Source organism: Balaenoptera physalus (assembly GCF_965194825.1).
Source record: "Balaenoptera physalus genome assembly, chromosome: 19".
NCBI classification, from domain to species: Eukaryota; Metazoa; Chordata; class Mammalia; order Artiodactyla; family Balaenopteridae; genus Balaenoptera; species Balaenoptera physalus.
In genome coordinates, this window is record NC_138900.1 from 59,754,828 (window position 1) to 59,778,346 (window position 23,519).

Sequence of the window (23,519 nt, forward strand, 5' to 3'; positions counted from 1 at the left end):
CCCAAAGTGCTGTGAGGTGGGCACAGAGCCATTAGTGGAGCCCAGGGAGTTTAAGGATGGCACCAACAAGTGGACAGCTGTGAGATGTGCCGGGGCTGCCCAAGATGGGCAGCGGGTCACAGGAGCTGAGTGCAGGGCATTAAGAAAGAGGAGGTGGTGGCTGGGCTTTTTCTCCAAGTCTTGATCTGGAAAGCACGCTAGGCGTCTGAGGAAGGGATGCCTGGCCTTCTGTGAGGAATACCTCCCCAATCTCCAGCCTTGGGCTCCATTTCCTCTGTGACGTCAGTGTTTTCCTAGGCCCTGGAAGAGCGATGGTTCTGGAAACACAGTGAGGAACCCACCCTGGCTAGGGAAGTGTCGGGGAAGCATCCCTCTCCGTCCTGGCTGGAGTCACCCCGGTAGAAAGATCCCAAAGAGTGGGCCTGTCAGAGGCCCGTATATTCTCCCTCTGGTTTCATGCTGACTGAGCCATCTCCCATTCCTTCTTACAATATCTGACATTTATGCTGCACCTACCGTATGCAGTACACTAGGCAAACTGCCAGGGATGCACAAATGAAAGTCGTGACCCCTAAGTTTAAAGTTTAGTCATGGAAAGAGGAGGAGGAAAGCAAAGAACGAAAGGTCACACACAGAGGCCGGCAAAATGATGTGAGCTGCTACTGGGTGAGGGCGTGGCTCTGAGGATGTGCCAGTTAGGAGTCCAGGCCACCTATTTTGGAGATGATCCCCAAGCCAGTTCTCCTTCCTGACAGCAAGTGGAAAGAGCCCCCTGGACTGAAAAGTTGAGGGTCCTTGGAGCCTACAAAGAGTGGGGACTTGAACCATAAAATCTCCAAAGTCCCTAGAAAATCCCACGCTGAAAAAGTCTTCTCTCCAGGCTAAGCGGGAGTCAACTCTGGCCACTAGCGTGCCGTGGGTCGGGGAGGGTAGGAGAGCCCAAACGAAACTTCTGTGCGTTGTTATGAATGACAAGGCACAATCTCAATACGAGCAGGTTAAAAGTAGCTGACTAAATAGGAGCTTTCTCATAGGTACGAAAGTACAGGAACACACACAGTATACACGGGGTTCAGCACCATCCGAGGTGTCAGGCATCACTGGGGGTCTTGGAACATATCCCCAGAGATAAGAGGGGCTACTGTAAATAGTCCAACTGTTGATATTATCATCATATTAAACAGCAGGACTCCCTCTTCAGATTTACTACTGGGAGTTTTCACTCCTGTTTTCGGCCTTGATTTTCTTGATGACATTGCTTCATCTTGATACCACGGGGTTGCAGGAGACAGGCCAATTCATACACAATACTCTCTCTCTTCCTCATCATCAAATAAAATAAATGCAAGGCTCCCTGAAATCCCATCCGTGTCTGTCACCATTAGTGAGTGTGGCTGATTGCAGGAACTCTGAGGGTGTGCGTGGGAACAAAAGGAAGGCAATCAGAACAAAAGGCTCAATCCCTCTAAAAAATACAGAATCTATACATTATGACCATGTGTTTTCTCTTCTGAATGTGTTAGCTGGAAGCTGAAAGTCTGGCTTGGGTCTCTGGCCTAAAGCAGCGACCAAAAAGGGGCTATGACCTCATCATCTAGTCTTGCAGCCTCAATAAGAAACCTCATTCCTCAACTTAGTGAAATCCAAGAAGTGATTATGTCTAAGAATCTAGGGAAGGTCTCATTCTCTTCGCACTTATTACCGCGTCCAAAGCAAACACAGCACTGCCTATTAACACCCAAGGTGTCAGCTTGCGTGTGGGTCCTTGGAAATGCAGAAGTTACCACTGGCAGTTTCCATCAAGGCTGACTACACTTAATCTGTCAGAAGGGGTTGAAAGATTTACCCAATTTAAATCCTTTCCATGACCTTCTGGTCTACTGCTGTGCCCTGACCTACCACAGACCAAAACAATCATTGTTTGTCAAATTCACGGTTGGCCATTGTGCAAGAGCCCCGAGTTACTCAGGAAAGATCTTCAGAAACGATTACGGCAAATCCCCTGTTATTGTTGGTTGTCTCTTGTTTTCGTTCAGAACCTTGCTCAGCTCTCGGTCCTATCTATCTTTCCTTTTAAGTTTTCACAGTGTCTTTTTTGAAGTAAGGTGACCTGTTCTGGATTTATAAAATGATATATGGGCTTGACACCAATTTTTTTTTTTAACAGAGAGAGAATAATTATGGGATTCACCTTGCTCCAGGGACTGTGCAAGAAACCAGAGTGGAGGGATTGCATGTTACCATCATGATGACCTGAGAAGAATGTTATGTCTACGAGGAAACTGATGTTCAGCGATGTCATTTCACTTGTCTCAGGTCGCACAAATAGTAAACAGTGGAGACAGAATTAAAAACCTTTCAGAGCTTAATCCCAATTCCACACATCGCGTTACCCTGTCTTTTTTTTTTTTTTTTAAATATCTCCAGGGTTTTGTTTGCTAGCCGCAGCTCTGAGCGAGTTTATCCATGGTGGTGAACAGTCAGGGAAAAGTCATAGTGCCAACCCAGCAGGAAGGAGAAAGAGCTCTGTGTCTCTCCAGAGGTTGAGAAGACATACTGATGGGCCAGAAATTAACTAATACCTACTCATCAGAGGGGAGAGGATTAAGACAGAGATGTAGGAAAAGCGGCCTGCAGAGATCTCGTTCTGGTTGGAAAAGTTGATGTTCTTTATCTTAAAAATAGAAAATCAATTCAATTATAGCACTGAAGATAACGTTTCTTTCTAGGTGCACCCAGAGACGATTGACTGCATCTCTGAAAGTGAAAAATTCTGCTAAAATCTTCAAGCCCTGGCATTCTGATAGATCCTGAGCTTCCCAAATACCCCCGTTCACAACAGAGATGAGCCCCAAGTCTTCTGGTGGAAACACGAAGAGTCTATCTTGAATCTTAAAGTTTGCTGCTGCTGAATCGGAGTCTCTCCCACCCAGAAGAGACTGTTCCCAGTTGGACGCTCTCCTGCCAACAAGAATTGCTGACAGATTTGTAAGTTCCAGAATCCGGAATAGCTACATATTAATTGCATTTAATTACGCAAGACTAGAGATTATCAAATATCTTCTAGGTACTTTGTGCTACGTTTCAGGTACTGATGTAAAATTTGAAGGCTAAATGATGCAAATTTCCCTTTTGGGAAGCTTAACTAGTCCACCATTCTACCTAATGGGGGCTATTCCTTTGCTGTTGTGAAATGAAGTTTTCCTCTCTGCACTGGAGTTGTAGGTAACCAAAGAATCCTTGCCCCAGCAGACAGCATTTGGCCCCAAGCAATCTGTGACTAATGAAGCACTGAGTCCAGCTGCAGGTTCTAAAATGCTCAACATTTAATACAGGTTAAGTAACATTTCTTCCTCCCATCAGAGAAGGGGAGACCAGACAAAATAATTGTCTAGACCTAGTGCCCAAACTCATCTGATTTTTCATATCAGTCATCTGATGATTACTTTGTTTGCAGACCAGTGTTTAAGAACCGTCCCCCGCCACCCCGAATGTAAGTTTGTGCAGCCACTATGGAAAACAGTATGGAGGGTCCTCAGAAAAGTAAAAATAGAATAACCATATGATCCAGCAATCCCATTCCTGGGCATATACCCAGACCAAACTGTAATTCAAAAAGATACATGCACCCCTATGTTCATAGCAGCACTATTCACAATAGCCAAGACTTGGAAACAACCTCAATGTCCATCGACAGATGAACGGTTAAAGAAAATGTGGTACATAAATACAGTGGAATACTACTCAGCCATAAAAAAGAATGAAATAATGCCATTTGCAGCAACATGGATGCAACTAGAGATTCTCGTACTAAGTGAAGTCAGAAAGAAAGACAAATACTATAGGATATCACTGATATGTGGAATATAAAATATGGCACAAATGAACCTATCTACGAAACAGACTCACAGACATAGAGAACAGACCTGTGGATGCCAAGGGGGAGGGAGTGGGGGAGGGATGGAATGGGAGTTTGGGGTTAGCAGATGCAAACTATTATATAGAGAACTGATAAACAACAGGGTCCTACTGTATAGCACAGGGAACTATATTCAATATCCTGGGATAAACCATAATGGAAAAGAATATTAAAAAGAATGTATATATGCATTATAGGTTTGGTTCAGTAAGCAATTATGTATGAGAGAAAAGCTCAAAAATACCGCCCCCCCCCAAAAAAAAGAAATTCCCCTCTTGACCAACTGAGGCCACAGGCTCAGTAAAGCTTTATGATGGCAAAATCTGTCCATCTTGAAAAAGAATGATTGAGCTGAACAAGCAGTGTGGTTTGCTGGAAGATTCTAGGTTCTGTACCTCACTTGCCCAACATTTGCTGGGGGACCTTGGGTGGCTCCCAGCATAGCCGTAAGTCTCACGTTGCTCCCCTGTAACCTAAGAGGATTGGCCCCTCTGATGTCTAAGATCCTTTTAGAGCTAAGGTTCTATGTATTTATGGCAAAGTACAGAAGAACCCGAAATTATTCCCAAATATAATGGGAACAGAGCAAATGAGAACCAGCGTAAGAGGTTAAAGAGTGGGGGTGGTGGGCTTCCCTGGTGGCGCAGTGGTTAGGAATCCGCCTGCCAGTGCAGGGGACACAGGTTCGAGCCCTGGTCCGGGAAGATCCCACATGCCGCGGAGCAACTAAGCCCGTGTGCCACAACTACTGAGCCTGCACTCTAGAGTCCGCGAGCCACAACCACTGAGCCCATGTGCCACAACTACTGAGGCTGCACGCCTAGAGCCCGTGCTCCGCAACAAGAGAAGCCACCGCATTAAGAAGCCTGTGCACTGCAATGAAGAGTAGCCCTCGCTTGCCGCAACCAGAGAAAGCCCACACGCAGCAACGAAGATCCATGCAGCCAAAAATAAATAAATAAAATAAATAAATAATAATAAAAAAAGAGTGCGGGTGGTGAAGAGCCAACATTTGCCAGCAGAGACCTGGGTTCAAGTTCTGCCTCTACTGCTTACAGATTGTATAACCTCAAGGTACTCTCCCTCTCTAAACTTCCAGTTCTTTCTTTGTAAAAAATATTTAGTAATACTACATGCCTTGTAGGATGGAGGTGAGCATTAACTCTGATAAATATGAAGCATTTGGTACAGTTCTGAGACAGAACAAGCTCTCAATTGCTGAATCCATATAAAAATTAAAAAAATAACTGGAACATACCTGTATCTCAGGTGTCTGTTCCCTCGGGCTATTCTCTTTGGTCTGTCCATCCTCCTCTTGATGGGCTCCTTAACTCTTTCTGCTAAGCCTCTCAGATTTCAGTCTTCTGTCTGAAAAGCAATGCCAGGATGTTTGCTAATTGTTCAAAGTAGGGCCATCTAAGTTTTCTCTATAGTCCACAGAATTCAGAGCAGGTCTTTCATTGGACATTAGTAGGGGCATTTGTCTATGATGTATACATGCTGGCATCAAACTGGTCTCCCCACAGCTTGTACACATACTCCCCAGTCTGTTCTACGCAATGTACCCAGACGATCACATCCCTCTAAAGTGCAACTCTCTGTAATAACTTCCCACTGATTTTATTTGTTGATAAAGCAGAGATTCTTAACACAGCCCTGCTTATTTCAGACCTTCCCAATTTCACTAGACTCACTTTGTATCTCTACATTCCCCAATGATAAGCTTCCTCTTGGAACCTTAAAAACAACATGCTCTCCTGTGTATCAGGACTATTGACACAATGATTCAGCCACCTGAAATATCAGCCCCCTCCATGTACACTCTTGCACTTCATTCACAGCCCAGCTCAAAAGCTTCTTCCTCCAGGAAGTACTCCTGGATATATATATATTTCTTTTTTAATTGAAGTATAGTTGATTTACAATGTTGTATTAATTTCAGGTGTACAGCACAGTCATTCAGTTCTATATATGTGTGTATATATGTGTGTTTATATATATATATGCATTCTTCTTCAGATTCTTTTCTCTTATAGGTTATTACAAAATATTGAGGTTATTCCCTGTGCTATACGATAGGTCCTTGTTGGTTATCTATTTTATATATAGTAGTGTATATATGTTAATCTCAAACTCTTAATTTATTCTCCATCCATACAAGACAAGATGAGGACTTCTTGGTAAATGTGTTCATAGGAGGCCTACCCTGTTTAACTCCTTTTTTAAAAAAAGCAATCATTACAAGGAAAATTTATGGTGCGATCCATAATCTGATATCTAACCTTTCCTCCTCCCCAGTTCAGGCTGGGCCTGTCCTTTCCACTTCTACGTTCACACTGCCCAATCCAGTGCCTGGCGCATAGTGGGTATTCAATAATGGTTAGCAAATGAATGAATGGCTATTTGAATGAAGACATACACATACAAAATGAAGGAGTTTCATCCTGTACTGCAAGATGTGGAGTTGGATGCTCATAAATTATTTACAAAGTTAGACGTTTGACAGGAACAAAATGATCCTGAGATCCTGAGAGGCTCCAGGATGTACAGTTGTTGAAATGTCACCTTTAAGACGTGGGTATTGATTTACAGTTTGCATTCTTAAGTACAGAGGATTCTGTACGAGCAGGGGGAAAAAAAACCAATTTTTGCATCTCGGTGAAGGAGAAGGCTAAGTCACGTTTGGTATCATCTGTCGGAAGGCTGTGTGGGGAATGTGTGTGTTTGTTATGTGCACACACAAGCTCATTTAAGAGGTTTACACTGACTGGCTTTCTGGATGGTAATAAGAAAAAAGCTTTAAGACTTATTTTTTTCATCAGAGATTAGTTTTTCCTATTTCAATACTACAACTGAATGGAATCACACAGCAGTACAACTGTATCTGGCTTCTGCTCAGCATAATGTTTTGACAGTTCATCCAGGTTGTGATGTGTTAGTAGTTTGTTACTTTTTCTTGCTGTGTAGTAATCTATTCTATGGCTATATCACAAGTCGTTTATCTGTTTCACTTTGATGAACATCTGGGCTCTCTTCATAGTTATGTATTAATGAAATATCTATAAATATTCTTGTTAAGAGTCTTGTTGTACATATATGCTTTCATTTCTTTTGGGTAAACATCTAAGGGTGATATTGCTGGGTCATGGGGTAGGTATAGGTTTACTTTTATGATATTGCTGGACTGATTTTCAAGGTGATTTTACCATTTTGCACTCCCAGTGGGTTCCCATCAACATCTGGTTCTGCCAATCTCTTTTGTTTTAGCCATCCTAGTGGGTGTATAACATTATGTCATAGTTTTAGTTTGTATTTTCCTGATGACTAATGTTGAACATTTTTTCATGTGCTTATTGACCATCTGATATTTTTCTTTGTTAAGTTCTTGTTTGAGTCTTCTATTTTATTTTAAATGGTGTCATTTATCTTTTAAATATTGAGTTTCATCGGTTATATAGGTATGTATATATTTTGAATATGAATCCTAAGTCAGATATATGTATTGCAGTTATTTTCTCCAAGTCTGTGTCTTGTCTGTTCACTTTTTAGAGTTAGCTGACTTTGGAAGCACAAATTGCTTAATTTAATTGAAGTCCATTTTTACCAATGTTTCCCCTTATAATTACTACTTTTTGTGTTCTAAGAAACCTTTGCTCACTTAAATGTTGTGAAGATATTCTCCTAGTTTCCTTATAGAAGCTTTATAGTTTTAGCTTTTATGTTTAGGTCTGTGAACCATCTCCAATTGATTTTTGTCTATGATGTAAGATATGAATCAAAGTATTTTTTTTCCATACAAACTTCTTTCCCCACTGAATTGCACTGGTCCCTTTGTTGAAAATTAACTGACCATTCCTGATTATTTTACATTTAACTATGTTCTTTAGATTATTTACATCCATTGTATGTGTATGATAAAAATATTACATAATGATGTGCTACTGTACATCTCTTCCCAACTTTGTGTTCACTAAGGTCAGGTTGGTAGCTTGAAATCAGCCATGTTGGGAATATTTACACCATGGAAAGAGGCAAACACTACAAATCAAGGCTCAGTTTACCGTGGTATTGTTTCTGCAGAATTGAGAACGTGTTGGAAACAATGTTAATAGTACAGATTAACCTTAAAATCGTGTCTGCAACTATGACAATGTGAATAGCACAAAAATTTGAGGGAATATTCTTCCAGTACTTGAAAGCTATTATTCGAGTCAACAAATTAGTCACACATATCATTAATGAATCAGTAAAGCTCTAGTAAACATCATTCACCTTCCTCTTTCCATTAATGTAAACAAAAATATCAACAAACATTCACACAGGAACTATCCTCACCTTCCTATTGCAATCGGAGGCGTGCTTTGGATGTGAGGGCAAGAACGCCAAGAGAGGGCTTATACACTGCAGGCTGCTATGCAAACTTGAGGATTATCGTTAGATAACATTCAAGGTCTTGGCCAGTTTGGAGAAAATTAAGAAAAAACTTTCTGGGGGAGGGGCCCTGATGGTTTTGAAGGAGGAGGTAAAATGGCCATGCATCCCAGGAGGACAGCCCAGCTGAAGGTTCAGCCTGAGCAAAAGCACACAGGTGGGGAGGCCGTCTTGGAAATGGTCCTCCTTCCAGGTCGGACAGGGCGATGGCAGGTCAAGGCTAATGGTGGGGAAAAAAAGCAGGCCAAGTTGCATTGGAGTAATTTTGTGAACTCCAAACTGCAGAGTTTGTACTTGTATCAGAAGGCAGTAGGGAGCCAGTGAAGATCTTTGAGCAAGGAACTCACACGGCCAGAGGTGTATTTTCTGATGGTTAATGTGGCAGCTGGAAACAGGCAACAGGAGCCCAAACTGAGCCAGTGGTCATCAGAACAGAAAGGATATGAGTAATGGAAGAAATATATCCAGGGTAGAGGTAACAGGACTTGGAAAAATAATTCTACTTTAAGTGTTTTTAAGTTTTATTTTAATCTATAATTTTTATTTTTTATGGAGGTTTGAGGATGTAGGGAGGTGTCAGTGAATCAGAAAAGTGTAAAGTAAAGACATTGAGGGAAAGTACTCTGGAATTTTTACATCAAACCCCCATTTTTCTTCATTTGAAGAATCTGGGGTGATTGAGAGTGTTTCTACTCCAGTGAATACTTAGGTATTTTAATTAATGTCCGTCTTAACACTTATTTACCACTTCCTTTCTAGGGGCTTGCTATTTAATAAAAGGAATAATATAAAGGCTTGCTTTTTTTTTTTTTTAAACCAGAAATATTTAAAGAATGCTCTCTGTTTGCCTTTGAGTGCATTCTGGGCGAGGTGACTTTAGGCCATAAAGACTTGAGGGAGCCTTTGGGTCATGTCCTGCCACTGAGCTCCCTGGCTTTGTCTTGTTTACTTGGAATATAGAGGAGATACTGTGGAGACCACTTCATTCTCAGGAGCCATCTGAAATCGGTCAGGCATGATTCTCAAGAAAAAATATATTCTTTTAAAAATGATTTCTTGTTGGAAACTATAATATATTAGAATACTTTAGAAGTTTTAGACATTCACAGTGGAAAAAAATCCTGAAAAGAATATTCTCATAGACCATACACAGACCATAAGCTCAGACAACTGGTGAATTGTTATTGCAGCTAAACTGGTCAAAAAGAAGGCATGTCTTTTTTTTGGCAAATCAGATTGCATTATTTTAAGTCATCTTCTTCCTTCTGTGATTACAAAAAATATGACTTTATGTTGTCAAATAATTCATACAACACACAGGTAAACAGTGTAATGCAGTGGCTCAGAGGGCTGTTTGTAGTGTCAGAATATCTGGGCCTATATCTCTGCAGCTTTATTGTGCTGTGGCCCTTGGTGCACAATGTCTTAAAACTCTGTTTCCCTACTGTAATATAGGAATAATAACAGAAATTAACTCTTGGGGTTGGTGTGATTGTTAAGTGAGAGGATATATGTAAAGCATTTAAGAATAGTACCTGGCTATATGAGAGTTAGTAATAATTTAGTAATCATGATCATGAATTTTTTACAATAACAGTTAATTATAAAATTTTAAATAGCACCTGTCACACAATAAATGCTCAATAAACCATTACCTTTAAGACTATAAGGTGAAAATCTTCCTGCCTCAACCTCTAGAGATAATCACAATAAACATCACTGTGAATATGTAAATACATATGTATATTTATGTTTTCAAATAAAAATGGGATCATACCATACATACTGTTCTTTGACTTGCTGTTTGACTCAAACTTTAAAAACTATTCACCATACAAATACATCCAATTGATTTCTAGCAAAGGTGCAGAAGCAATTTGATGGAGGAAGAACAGCCTTTTCAACAAATGGGGCTGGAGCCACTGGACATTCAGAGGCAAAAAAAGGGAATCTTGACCTCAACTTCATAGCTTATACAAAAATTAACTTCAAATGGGCCATGGTTGTAAATGGAAAACATAAAACTATAAAACTTCTAAAAATATAATATGAGAAAATCAGAAGCTAGGTCTAGTCAAAGAGATGCAAAGAAACTTGATACCAAAAGTATGATCTACAAAAGGAAGAACTGATACACTGGACGCCATCAAAATTAGGACCTTTTTCTCTGTGAAAGATCCAATTAGGAGCATAAAAAGGAAAGCCACAGACTGAGAGAACAGAGTCTGTCACCTATCCAACAAAGGATTAGTTTCTAGAATATATAGAAAACTCTCAAAACTCAACAGTAAAAAAAAAAAAAAAAAAAAAGCAGTCCAATTAAAAAATAGACAAAAGACATGAATAGACCTACCACTGAATAGGAGATACAGATGGCAAATAAAGACATGAAAGATGTTCAACATCATTAGTCACTGAATAAGTACAACTTAAAACCACAATGAGATATCACCACACACCTATCAGAATGGCTAAAATATAAGAGTGACATCTGGGACTTCCCTGGTGGCGCAGTGTTTAAGACTCATGCTCCCAACGCAGGGGGCCGGGTTCGGTCCCTGGTCAGGGAACTAGATCCCATATGCATGCCGCAACCAAGAGTTTGCATGCCACAACTAAGGACCGGTGAGCCGCAACTAAGGAGCTGGTGAGTCGCAACTAAGTAGCACGCCTGCCGCAACCAAGACCCGGCACAACCAAATAAATAAAAATACTTAAAAAAAATAGTGACATCACCAAATGCTATTGAGGATGCAGAGAAATGGACCAGTCATACACTGCCGGTGGAAATGTGAAATGGTACAGCCACTCTGGAGATCAGTTTGCCAACTTCTATACAACTAAATATACAATTGTCATATGACCCAGCCATTACATTCTTGGACATTTTCCCAGAAAAATGAAAATGGATGTTCACACAAAAACCTGTAAATGAATATTCAGAGCAACTTTATTCATAATAGCTCCAACCTGGAAGCAACCCAGTTGTTCAGCAGTTGACTAGTTAAACAAACTGGAACATCCACACCACGGAATATTACTCAGTGATAAAAAAAAAAATGAATGAAGAATTGATTCATCCACCAACTTGGATGAATCCAGATAATTACGCTAAGTGAAAAAAGCCAACCTCCAAAGGTCACGTACAGTATGATTCCATTTTATATAGCATTCTTGAAGAGAGGAAATTATAGAAATGGCCAGGCATGAGGCAGAGAGGGGAGATTACAAAAGGGTGGCACAAGGGATCCCTGTGGTCATGGAACTGCTCTGAATCTTGACTGTGGTGCTGGATACAGGAAACCCCTCCTCATGTGATAAAACTGCATAGAACCAATGAGTAAAAACAAGGATATTTGAGAATCAGTGGATTGTAACAATGTCAATATCCTGGCTGTGACATTATACCATAATTTTGCAGGTGCTACCATTGAGGAAAATGGGGTAAAGTCTACATGGGCTCTTGCTGCATCATTTCTTGCAACTGCCTGTAAACCTACGGTTTTCTCAAAATAAAACATTTAATTAAAATAAAGTAGTATTTTATTACTGTAAGCTGAAGAGGAGATACAGATGGCAAATAAACACATGAAAGATGTTCAACATCTTTGGCTAACATCGTAAGCTGTTAGCCAAACAAAATAAAAACTAATGGTTTCACTTAGGGTTTGACCATTTTAACTGTTTGCACTTTCTTTTTTCTTGTAGGCACTCACTAGTCAATCATGAATTGGCCACATTCTACCTTTTATTGAAAAGGATTCCACCCAGTTCTGCGGGGACAGTGCAGGCTAAACTCGGTAGATAGAAATGGTCTGGGGGGAAACTGGGTTACAGATCTGGAACCAGAGTTGTGCTCTTAACAAGTTCATCGACTGGGGACTTCTTTGCATGCCCCCTGGGAAAGGTAATGAAGCATGGAGGCTAAGTTGAATAGTACCCTCCTCGGGAAGGCCACTCTGGGATCACGGATGGCCTTAACCAGGAGAGTCAAGATTTAAGCAACTCCCATCTAGTTGGGAAATTCAAGCCCATTATCTCTTACTGGGGAGGCAGTAATGACCGTCATGGAAGGAGACTTCAATTGAAGTACACAGCTGTTTTTCCTTGACAACAGAAGGGTAAAGAGGGCTCAAGTTGGCCCTTAGCGAAGTGAGCCATGGAAAGATCATTTAAACAGATTCTCTCATTGAGCACAGCGAGGAAAACGCTCAGCCTCACTTCCTAGCCCTGCCCAGGTAAGGCAGAGTCAAAGAAACCTGTTTCTCTGGGAGCTCGGCAAAGTCAAGAGACCCCATCCCTTGTGGCCCTGGTTTCCAGGCCTCTGGCCGGGCTGCCTGTCTGGGACCGGGCTCTCCTAAATTTGAGGAAGTCTATTTGGAGCCCCAGGCTGGGAAGCTGTGTGGTTTGTCCAGAGGGAGTCCCTGTGTCCTGTTCTTACCTGCTTATCTAATACCTGACTGGCGGACACTCCGGTCAGGTCAGTTTTCCTTGGCACTGTGAAGGGGCTTGGCATTAACATTCTTCTGATCGGCTCCTGGCCTTTGCAGGGGAGAGGGCTCGCCTGCAGCACTGGAGGGCCGTGCACAGCCCGCTGTTGACAGTCAGCTGTGATTTTCCATCAGCTGTATTTCATTATCCCGTCAGGGCTCCCTCTGCCTATCGATGGGAAACAATGTGTAATCACTTGCAACTGATTGCAAATCACTCTGCCAGCCTGTGCAAGCCTCGGCCCATCACCACGTGGCCCAGACTGCCAAGCGGTCCTCTGGGGCCCCTCACTGCCTTCCTAGGGGGCACCCCGGCAGCCTGGAACACAATGGTCATCCTTTCCTCCTGGCGTGGAGTGGGAGAGAGGGGGCCGGTTACAGAGGGCTATTGGCTAATCACAAACCCCAGGAAATGACAGGTTCAGAATGGCTATTTCGTAGGACTCGTTTCAGCGACAGAAAGGTGGCCAAGTCCCTTCCCTTCATGGAGAACTAGATGGGTTCTAGGATTCTAGAATGAATAATTGGGTGGCATGGACCACATTTTAAAAATAGAGACAGTAGAGCATACTTAATGTAGAACTCAGACACTGAAGGCCCTCAGATCCAATTCATGTCCTGATTCTGACCGTTACTACCTGTGTGACATTGGGCAAGTCACCTAATCTCTCTCGGTCTCAGTTTCTCAACTGTAAAAGGCGGGTAATAGCAGTACCAAGCATTCAGAGATGCCTTAATGATTAAACGAGATAATAAAGACAAAATCCTTAAGATTCACTGAATGCCAATTGTTGGTATCATTAAATAATCTGAAGTTGATGAAGACACTCATTTCCTAATCTTGTCCTCTTTCCACCTAAAGGAGAAAAACATCTGTGGCAGAAAAATCCCAGGTTCCAGATGTTTTCTTCTACTGAAAACTATACTCGTTCCTACCAGGGTACAACAGAAGCAGATAAATGTGGTCAACTACATGTGGAAAAGGAGTTTACAGATCTCAAAGCACATTAGCACAGGAAGGTAATGAAGTTCATCATAGCTGCATATCAGAATCACCTGAAGAACTTTAAAAAACTTTCTGGGCTTCCCTGGTGGCGCAGTGGTTGAGAATCTGCCTGCCAATGCAGGGGACACGGGTTCAAGCCCTGGTCTGGGAAGATCCCACATGCCGCGGAGCAACTAGGCCCATGAGCCACAACTACTGAGCCTGCGCATCTGGAGCCTGTGCTCCGCAACAAGAGAGGCCGCGATAGTGAGAGGCCCACGCACTGCGATGAAGAGTGGCCCCCACTTGCCGCAACTTGAGAAAGCCCTTGCACAGAAACGAAGACCCAGCACAGCCATAAATAAATAAATAAATAAACCCAAAGTTTAAAAAAAAAAAAAAAAGAAACAGGTTTCATCACCATTATCACCATTTCAAAAAAAAAAATTTCTATGATCAGCCAGCCCCCCTACTTTAGACCAATTAAATCAGAATTTCTTGGGGTGAGGCTTTGGCATCTTTATTTTTAATGCCCTGTTTCCCCATCCTCCCCTATTCCATTCCTGCCAGGTGAGACTAATGTATGGCCAGGGTCAGAGCTACAGTAGCTAAGCTCTGAGAGACACTGTGATTATAAAAATGTGTCCAGCTTTCTTTAAAAATAGCATTTCCTACACTTCTTTGATGCAGCAATGACTCTTCTCTTCTTCCTCCTCCTCCTCCTTCCTTTTCTCCTTCTCCTATTCATTCTCCTGTTCCTCCTTTGAGAGCCACGGTGAGAGACCATTCTGGAAGCCTTCTCCGCTCTTCCTCAGTAGGAGGACACATGGGTGAAATGCCTCCTGACTTTACCCTTCTGTGGTATGAAAGATCTCCCAAGAGTCAGGACCATGAGGGGACAGTCTGTAATCACCCGGATTCTTCTCTGCTAGAATGCCCAGAAAAGGCAGAGACACAGACATGCCCAGACCTTTCTGCAGGCATCCAGAAAGCTCGTAGGAACTCAACGGGGTCAGAGCTGGATCCTGGAGATCTGGGGTGGGGGGGGGGAATTGTACATGTAGACCCTGGGGTTTGCAGGCCAAGGCGATGGGCTCCACGGTGTTAGGAAGTGGCCGAGCACCTTGGTCCTAAGAGCAAACAGCAAGGCTCCTTGTCCTTCACCAGAAAGTCTTTTCAACTGTCAGGTTTCCATAAATGCATGGCTCTGTCTTGAAGCTTTTTATTCAGTTCCATTGGTTTGTTTTTCTCTCCCTATAACATTGCCACGATTGTTATTTGCTATAGATCTATAATAAACCTCCAAACCTGGTAAGTCCCTTATTTTGTTCTATTTATTCAAAATGGTCTTGACTTCTCTCCTCTTTCACCTCCCATATGAAATGTTGGTATCTCTTCTCAAGTTCCTTGCTGGGGTCTTCATTGGAACTACTTTGAATGTAAATATAGATACACTGGGAAGAATTGCCAGTTTGTAATCTGCTCACCATGACCATGATCTATATCTTCACATACTGAGATTTTCTTCTATGACTTAAGACGACGTTTTCTATTTTTTATCATAGAGTTGTGTACATTTTTATTAGAGTTTTCCTCTAAATATTTATTATTTAGTTGCCATTGTAAATCACACTAATTTAATAATGCATTTGGTAATTACGTACAATAAGAACACAATTGATTTGTGTGTATTGGGGTGGAATCTAGCAACTTTGGTGTACTCTCTCATTAGTTTCAATACTTTATATCTGAAATGCTTTTAAACATATGAGTGGGTTGGGGGGGTGGGAGAAGGAAGGATTGGGAGTTTGGGATTAGCAGATGCAAACTAGTATATATAGGATGGATAAACAAGGTCCTACTGTACAGCACAGGGAACTATATTCAATATCCTGTGATAAACCACAAAGGAAAATAATATGAAAAATAATATATATGTGTAACTGAATCACGTCGCTGTACAGCAGAAATGAACACAACATTGTAAATCAACTATACTTCAGTAAAATTTAAAAAATATATATGAGTGGGGTAGGGGAATGTCAAAATGTCCAATTGGTTACATCTAGGTGGAAAGATTACGGGTGAGTTCTTTTTTGCTTCTTTATACTTTTCAATACTTTAAATTTTTGTACAATAGGTATCATCTCTTTAACAACTGAACTGAAAATTATATTACAATAGTACTGATAACAGCCACCTTCTAATACCTATACTCAGCAAGCATGTGCTAAGTGCTTCATATACATAATTTAATTTCAATCTTGATAGCAACCTTGCATAGAAGGTATTGCTTGTCACATTTTTAAACAGAGAAACAGAGGCACAGATCACCTTGACTAAATCGTCACCTACGCACTAAATAGTGGAGCTGGGTTTTGTGGTACTGTTATTTTCTAGACAAACTCAGAAGGATACTTTCTTGTGGAAAATTGGGCTTCACTGAGTGCAAGCTATAAAGGGTTACATGGGCTAGTTTGTCATTGACATGGCTGTCTGCCCCTATCTCTGGGCAGGGCCTCAGGCACTCCAGAGAAACAAGCTCTAGGAAGACTCCCTGGGGTGGCTCCAGCTCCAGGGATCTACAGCAGACGAGGGAAGCCAGGCCTGGAAGCCAGCTACCAGGACTCCAATACTGAAAATGAAAACAAAAGTTTGATATGAACGATGCCTGGGAACGATGTCAGACTGCTCTAATTTCCTCAACCAGCAATGGCGGCTCCTTATTCGGGAGACCAAGAGTGAGGCAAGGTGAAGATCTGACCTTTGTCTCCCTAAAGGTCAATAATCACAAAGATGACTTGAAAGGTTTTAAGTGATCTAAACCCAGAAGTGTGTTACAAAAGAGACTAGGAAAAGAGACATGGGATGACTGGAAGTCATTTATGGCCTTTGTAAATCTTTTTCTAGTGGGTTAATCATCACAGGGGTGTTAAAATACAACTTCTAGTAATTGCAACCAAGTCACAAGCCTTCTTTTCAGGCTCTCTAACTAGATAATGCGTATGAACGCCACCTCTGGAAGAATCTTTTACAACTGCTATCACCATGCACAAGATCTCACAACTGTAGCATATGTACCTCTAACTCTCTGTTGGCTTTGTCCTCGCCTCACCCCTCCCTGCCCCTCAGCTCCCTTCTCCTCCTTCCTAGGACTGTGTTATGACTTTTGTAGGGAAGCCCTAGGCACTTTTGCGCTTGTGGGTCTCTTCCTCCATTAAAAAAAAAAAAATTAAGTATGGTATTTTATGACAGCGTTGGGATAAAGATGAATATAATCCTGGTAGGATGCAATACGATGTGTCTGTTATTATATTCATTTTTTTCTTCTGATTTTAAAAGAAATTATAATTAAAATTAAAAGAAATTAAAATTAATTTAATAAAAATAAAAATTGAGAAATTAATACTAAAAGTATTGTGAATCCTAGACATTAGGTGTCCTGGGCCTGATGGAAAAGTCGGCCTTGCTCTTCCCTCCCTCTCTTCCCCCCCGCCCCCCCTTTATTTCTCTGTCTCTTTCTCTCCCTTGCTTTCTATTACCTCTCCTTTCCTGCCTAGCCTGGCATACTAACTAAGAAAAACAAGTTTTCAGTTTCTCCTGTATCTTGCTTGCAATCATTTCTGTTCTATGGAGAAACAAATAAGACATTTCCTTCATTTTCCTTTAAAAAAAAGTGCAATCTGTGAATCTCAAATTTTCCTGGAATCCGACAGGCTTTTTTCCCCCTACCCTCTCCTAAGCAGTTTATATTATCTAGGTTTTTCTTCTTTTCAGCTCTACCTAGACACTACAGAAATTTATGACGAGCCTGGAAAGATCCTTTAGCGATTATTCCTAACACTGGCTCAACTTCTGGGTGCATCCAGCTTTCTTTTACTTCTGGTATTCAGAGCCTCTGCTGGCACCGTGGGTGACATGGGGATACAAGAAACGAGAAATGCGTGCCCTGTCCTGTCAGGAACAGAAGTTACCCTGAGACACCAGGCTACATAAGGGAGCCCGTGCAGGCACCGTGGTCTCCCTCCTGCTTCTCCGAGCAGCAGCTAGAGTTTCACAGCTCTTTTCCACTGCTCTTCGAGCAACGTACATGTATTCAGAAATGGCCCTTAGGAGTCAAGGGGCCTTCTGATTTGCTTTTCTTAAAGATAACTTGCTCAATATAGTACTGGACTCAACAGGAGGAATTCACAGTTACATACTCAGCCCAAGTAATGGTGGGAGGCCCGGGGTCTTTTGAATTGCACGAGTGAATCTTTTGAGGCTGGCAGGGAAGCCAAGGAGGGTCAAGCTTGGCTGTTCTTGGCCGTGGGCTGGTGATTTATAACCTCAGAACGTGCTCCAGGTTGAAAGGAAGGGATGCTTTAATATTGCGTCTACAAGAGGCCTCCCCCAGCCCAGGACACCTCCTGCCAGCCTCAGGATGAAGGGCCAATGGTCTCCCCATGGTGGGGCTGCTTCTGGAGCTGGGTGATAGCCCACGTGACCCTGGACACCAGGTACCTACAGAACAGGAGCTAGAAATGAACTGTGGTCAGAGATGACAGAGCTTCCATTATTCACATAACACGGTGTCTCCCTCCGTTTCACATTACTTCACATCACGTAGGGGGACTAGATAAGGAAATCCAAATAGTCGTTGGTTTAAGGACAGTTGGATACGACTGCTCGCTGAATAATAGGGGGGAAGTCTGCACCACATTCCTTGATTCACTCTTCCGTCTTTGGACCTTGTAATAATGGAGACTCTTTATGGAGCGATGGCAACGAGCCAGCCGGTGTGACAAGTCAAGGCTGTGCAGACGCTGCCCTGTGGAGACCTGTCAACAGCACTTAGAAGGAGTTATCATTGTCTTCTGTTCGCTGGAAAGAAACTGAGTCAGAAGAGAAATGAGAGCAAGAGAGAGAGACAGAGAGAGAGAGAAAGGGAGAGAGGGAGAGAGAGAGAGAGAGAGAGAGAAGGATCTAACCATTTTTCAGTTTTACATCTGCGAGATGGCTTGACCTCTAAATGGAACATGAAACACATTTCCACTTCCGGGAGGTACGTGAGTAATCATCCTCTCTTTTCCTAGGCGGGAATCTTCTTCTAGAATACTCCTTTACCCACAGCAAAGTCCCTTGGACTTGGACTTGGGATTTTAGGGGTGGGATCCTGCATCCACTCCTCACTACCTGCTGGTGGCTGGAAGAAGAGGAGAAGACAGAACTCAACTCTGCTTCCCAGGACAGAGCAAGGCTGTCTGGTTTTGTCCCCCAGCCACCCTGGAAGGTTGATACCAGTATTACCTATTTAACAGATAGAGATTTTCGGGGCTGAGTCACTTCCCCAAGTTCACAAAGGTCAGGAGAAAGGGGGTGGGATTTGCAAAGAGCTGACTTTGCCCGTTTCCAAAGCCTATGCACTTTCCCATCTGCCACCCTGTCTGGTACCAGGTACTTTCCGAGCCTCCCTTTCTTCATCCGTGAAGCAGAAATTGATGGTATCTTCTTTGTGCTCTTGTTGTGCTGTTGTGTGTGTTAAATATAGTATCGTAAACAATGATGCCTAATGTATCACTTGACACATGGCTGGAAAGCAATATGTGCTAATAGCTATGAAATCAAAATCTCATTTCCAAGGTGCTTTAAGATCTTTTGTCTCCAGCACAGCTTCTTGGATCAAATGGGGACTTAAAGAAAACCTGACTACATTTTGATTGGATACTTTAAAAAGAGAGAAGGCCATGATGGAGAGCATTTTGGCCAATTTGGGCCAAATCTTGTGCTGTGTCTCCAATTAAAGTCTAACTTTGTTGGTCTAAAAGAAATGCTGTTTTCTGTAGACCATGGATGTGATTTCCTTAAAGGAACACTTAACCAATGTCTCCATTATGAAAACAGCAACGAGCTATTCTTTGCCTCTCTTCACTGAAAGCTTTTGATCTGAGCTACCATAGGCTTATCTCTCTGTTCCAAACATCTGAGCAACCTCTAACCCCTGTCCTATTCAGAAATAACTTGGGAGATTTTAGGGAAAACAAACCAACCAGCAAAAATGGTTGCCTGGCCCTAAGCCACGAACTTTGGAATTGTATTGGTTTAAATAGTTCTTGAAAACAACAATTTTTTGAGTTCTCTAGGTAATGTACAGCCAAGAATAAGAAATGCCGTTTTGCCAAACTGAACCTTTTCAGCTTTGCAAGATTACCATTCCTCCTCAGGGCCTTTGCACATGCTGTCCCCTCTTCCTAGAACTCTGTTCCCTCTAGGCTTCACTTAACTAGGTCACACTCATCCATCGGTTCTCAATGAAATACCTCTTTCAATGAGAAAACTTCCCCTCCTGTGGTGAGCAGACCCTAGGGAGTCCCCTGTGATTCCTGCCCCTGTGTTCACACATTGTGTGATCCCCTTTTTTTGAGTGTAGGCAGAACCTGTGACTTGTCTCTGGCCAGTAAAATACATGGCAAAAGTGAAGGGATTTTGAAGATATAATAAGGTCCCAAATCTGATGATTTTGAGTTAATCAAGAAGGAATTACAGTAAGTCCCCTAAATACAAATGAGTTCCATTCCGAGAGTGCATTTATAAGTCCAATTTGTTTGCAAGTCCAACACAGTTAGCCTAGGTGCCCAACTAACACAATCGGCTATATACTGCTGCTTTTACGCTTGCTTCTGGACATCCTGGGCTTGAAATAAAGATGCTGTACTACTGTACTCTACACAGTACTGTACAGTAAAGTACACAAAAGCACAACCACTTGTAGAGGATGCACGCATGTGACAATGTACGCCAGACACGTGAACTAACTTACGTTATCAGACATGCAAACGCATGTTCACATCTTTGAAAGTTCTCAACTTGAAGTTTCGTATGTAGGGGACTTACTGTATCTTGCTCTCCAGGGCTTGGCTTAATCAGGTAAAAGCCCTTAAGAGAGGGACGAAGCCTTCCCCGCGAGAGACTTTTCTTGCAGGCTTGATGAAATGAGTGGCCAGAGCCATGTTGGACAGGTCCTAACGGCAGGGAACTGTGGGCTCACTCTAGGACCTTAGGGTGACCTCCAGCCAATAAAAAGTCTAGAACTCTCAATCATTCAAACACAGGGAAATCAATTCTGTCAATAACTTGGATGAGCTTGGAAGCAAATTATTGCCCATTTGAGCCTCCAGATGAGAACACGGCCCAGCTAACCCCTTGATTACTGTTTTGTAAGACCCTGAGCAGAGGACCCAGCTGAGGTGAACCTGGACTCCTGATCTACAGACACTGTGAAATAATAAACGTGCATTGCTTTAAGACACTAAGTTTGTGCTAATTTGTTACGCTACGAGAGAAAATTAAACACCTTCTTCGTTCTCCCCTCACAAATGCTTTCTGGGACTCCTGACATTCTTTGCAGCCCTCAGCACATTTCTGAATATTGTGTCAAGTTCTGTCTCCCCAGTGGATCGCAAGCTTGGTGAAAGCAGGGCCCTTGCTTACCTTACTTACTCACTCTGACCCAGCACCTCATTGAATGCCTGACATGTATGTAGCAGGCTCTCAATAAATGCCGCTGAATGAGTAAATAACTGCATAAGCAAGCAGATCGGGCTGTGTTCCCATTCCTGTCTTCCTACTGAGCGCCATCCACATTCTCGTCCTGGCATTTTCCCTCGCCCAAGAGCAGAGCTTGCCAAACTCTGGCTCACAGTCCAAAATCTAGCCTGACACCTAACATCTAGAAGCTTTGTGTGGCCCATTAGTTAATGGTTGTTTTCACATTTTAAAATGGTTGGAAAAAATATTCTGATAGACTAATATTTCATGACACTTGAAGAGTCTATGGAATTCAAAGTTCAGAGTCTACATACCAAGTTTTACTGGTGCAGAGCCATGCCCATTTGCTTACCTAACGCCTATACTGGCTTTCTTGCTACAGTGGCAGAGTTGAGAAGTTGTGACAGTGACAGTGTGGCCCATGGAGACTAAAATATTTACTATCTAGCCCTTTAGAGTAAAAGTTTGTCGACCTCTGATTTAGAGCTTGAGAACTATGGATGGAGATGGTAGAGTCAGAAGCAGAAGGACGTTAGCCTGGCAGTCAAGCATAGGAGCTTCAGGGCAGGAAGGAGTTTGACACCTCTGGCCTACCTGCCTGGGAAACACCTGGGGAAGGCAGCACTGGGCACAGATGTCAGTGGGGGTGGGGTGGGCAGTGGACAGAGGCAGCGGTGTTGTGGGTGAAGTCCCACTGGACGGCGATATCAACATACGGTCACATAAAGTCTGCAGAAGGATGTCTTAAGACCTCACAAAACATTCCCTGCAGGCTCCCAGAAATTAGTGGGGCCGATTCTAGAAAGATCTGAGGGCCTGTAGGATATATCAATGGAGATGAGTCAGCAAAAGTCTGTAACAATATTAACGTGACTCAGTTTGAACCAACTGTTGGTTGCGGACTGGGGACAATCCCTCTGAGCTGCCTTGCTAAGACATCCTGCCCGCTGGCCACAGACCCTGAAGCTCAGAAACGTGGCCCCCATCCATAGGCCCAAGACAAATCTGAAAGAAGAGGTGATTTTCAGAAATGTGCAGTCCAGGCGAACATGCTGTCCAAACAGCCACCAAAATAAATCAGAACTAATGTCTATTCTTGTGCATTTTCTTCGTATTTTGTTTACATGCTTTCCCTGAATCTTGAAGTAATGCGTCGTTATTGTGGAAAATGCAGAACGTTATAGAAAAATCTAAATGGTTATAATCTCACCACTTGGAAGCAACTATTTTTAAACTTCCAGGCTATTTCCTTTCCGTCCTTTTCATTTCTGTTTCCTTCCTTTCCTCCCATTCTTCTCTCTTCCCCTTTTGTTCTCTCCTGCTTCTCCTTCTCCTATTGTTTTGCATAGACAACAGCATAATCTCTGTCTAAATGTGACTTTTCTCTTTTTCTTGCCTGCAATAGTATATGCAATTCTTAGGTGACAGAAAATTTACTGTGAACCAATACTTCTCAGTGAGGGGAGGGGGTGATTTTGTTCCCCAGAGGCCATTTGGCAATGTCTAGAGATGTTTTTGGCTGTCTGAATTAGAAGCAGGATTGCTCTTAAACATCCCACAACGCACAGGGCAGCAAGTATCTGATTCCCAATGTCAGTAGGACGTCAATGTTGAGAAACCTGGCTGTAGACATACTTTTTGATGGTTGCATATTGTTCTATTGTCTACAAACCTCTTATTTATTTAAACACCAGTCCTCCTGGTTGTTGGATATTTATTTTGATTTTTTTTTACCTAATACAATAATATTGAAAGATGCTCACGTGTTTTGAATGAACACAAAATATAAATCATTTCCCCTCTTTTCCTGTAAATACTGGACCAGATTAAAGCTGTGACTATTGTAAATGTCCAAGGATCAGGGCCCATCGGTAGTGCAAGCTCCTCAAAATCAGGGCCTACAGTGATTTTTTGTACCCTCAGGGCCTCGCAGACGTCCTGGAGCATAACAGGTGTTCAGTGGCAACAACTACTGTACGATGGTTAGTAAAGTTCATCAGTGCTTGTTGGTGGGGAAGCAAGTCCAGGTTTTTCTACACAATGTTCAGCCCCAACTTCTCCTTCAGTCTCTTTGCGTGAACTTTGTTGAGACTCTAGGCTGGTAGTGAGACAACAAGCGTTAAGTCACTCTGTCGCTTTTGTGGTGTCCTGCCAGCGTCCCGGGTAT

The 23,519-nt window shown here is 42.4% G+C and overlaps 1 protein-coding gene across 2 annotated transcripts in view; it reads right to left on the reverse strand.

The window, feature by feature from the left end:
• Nucleotides 1-23,519, reverse strand: part of LOC309649319 (uncharacterized protein) — a 213,452-nt gene that overhangs the window by 56,743 nt on the left and 133,190 nt on the right. For both annotated transcript variants that reach the window (XR_014257008.1, XR_014257009.1), the window contains one exon: nt 5,178-5,287. The gene's annotated coding sequence lies outside the window, so the exon portion shown is untranslated. The remainder of the gene's footprint in view (nt 1-5,177; nt 5,288-23,519) is intronic.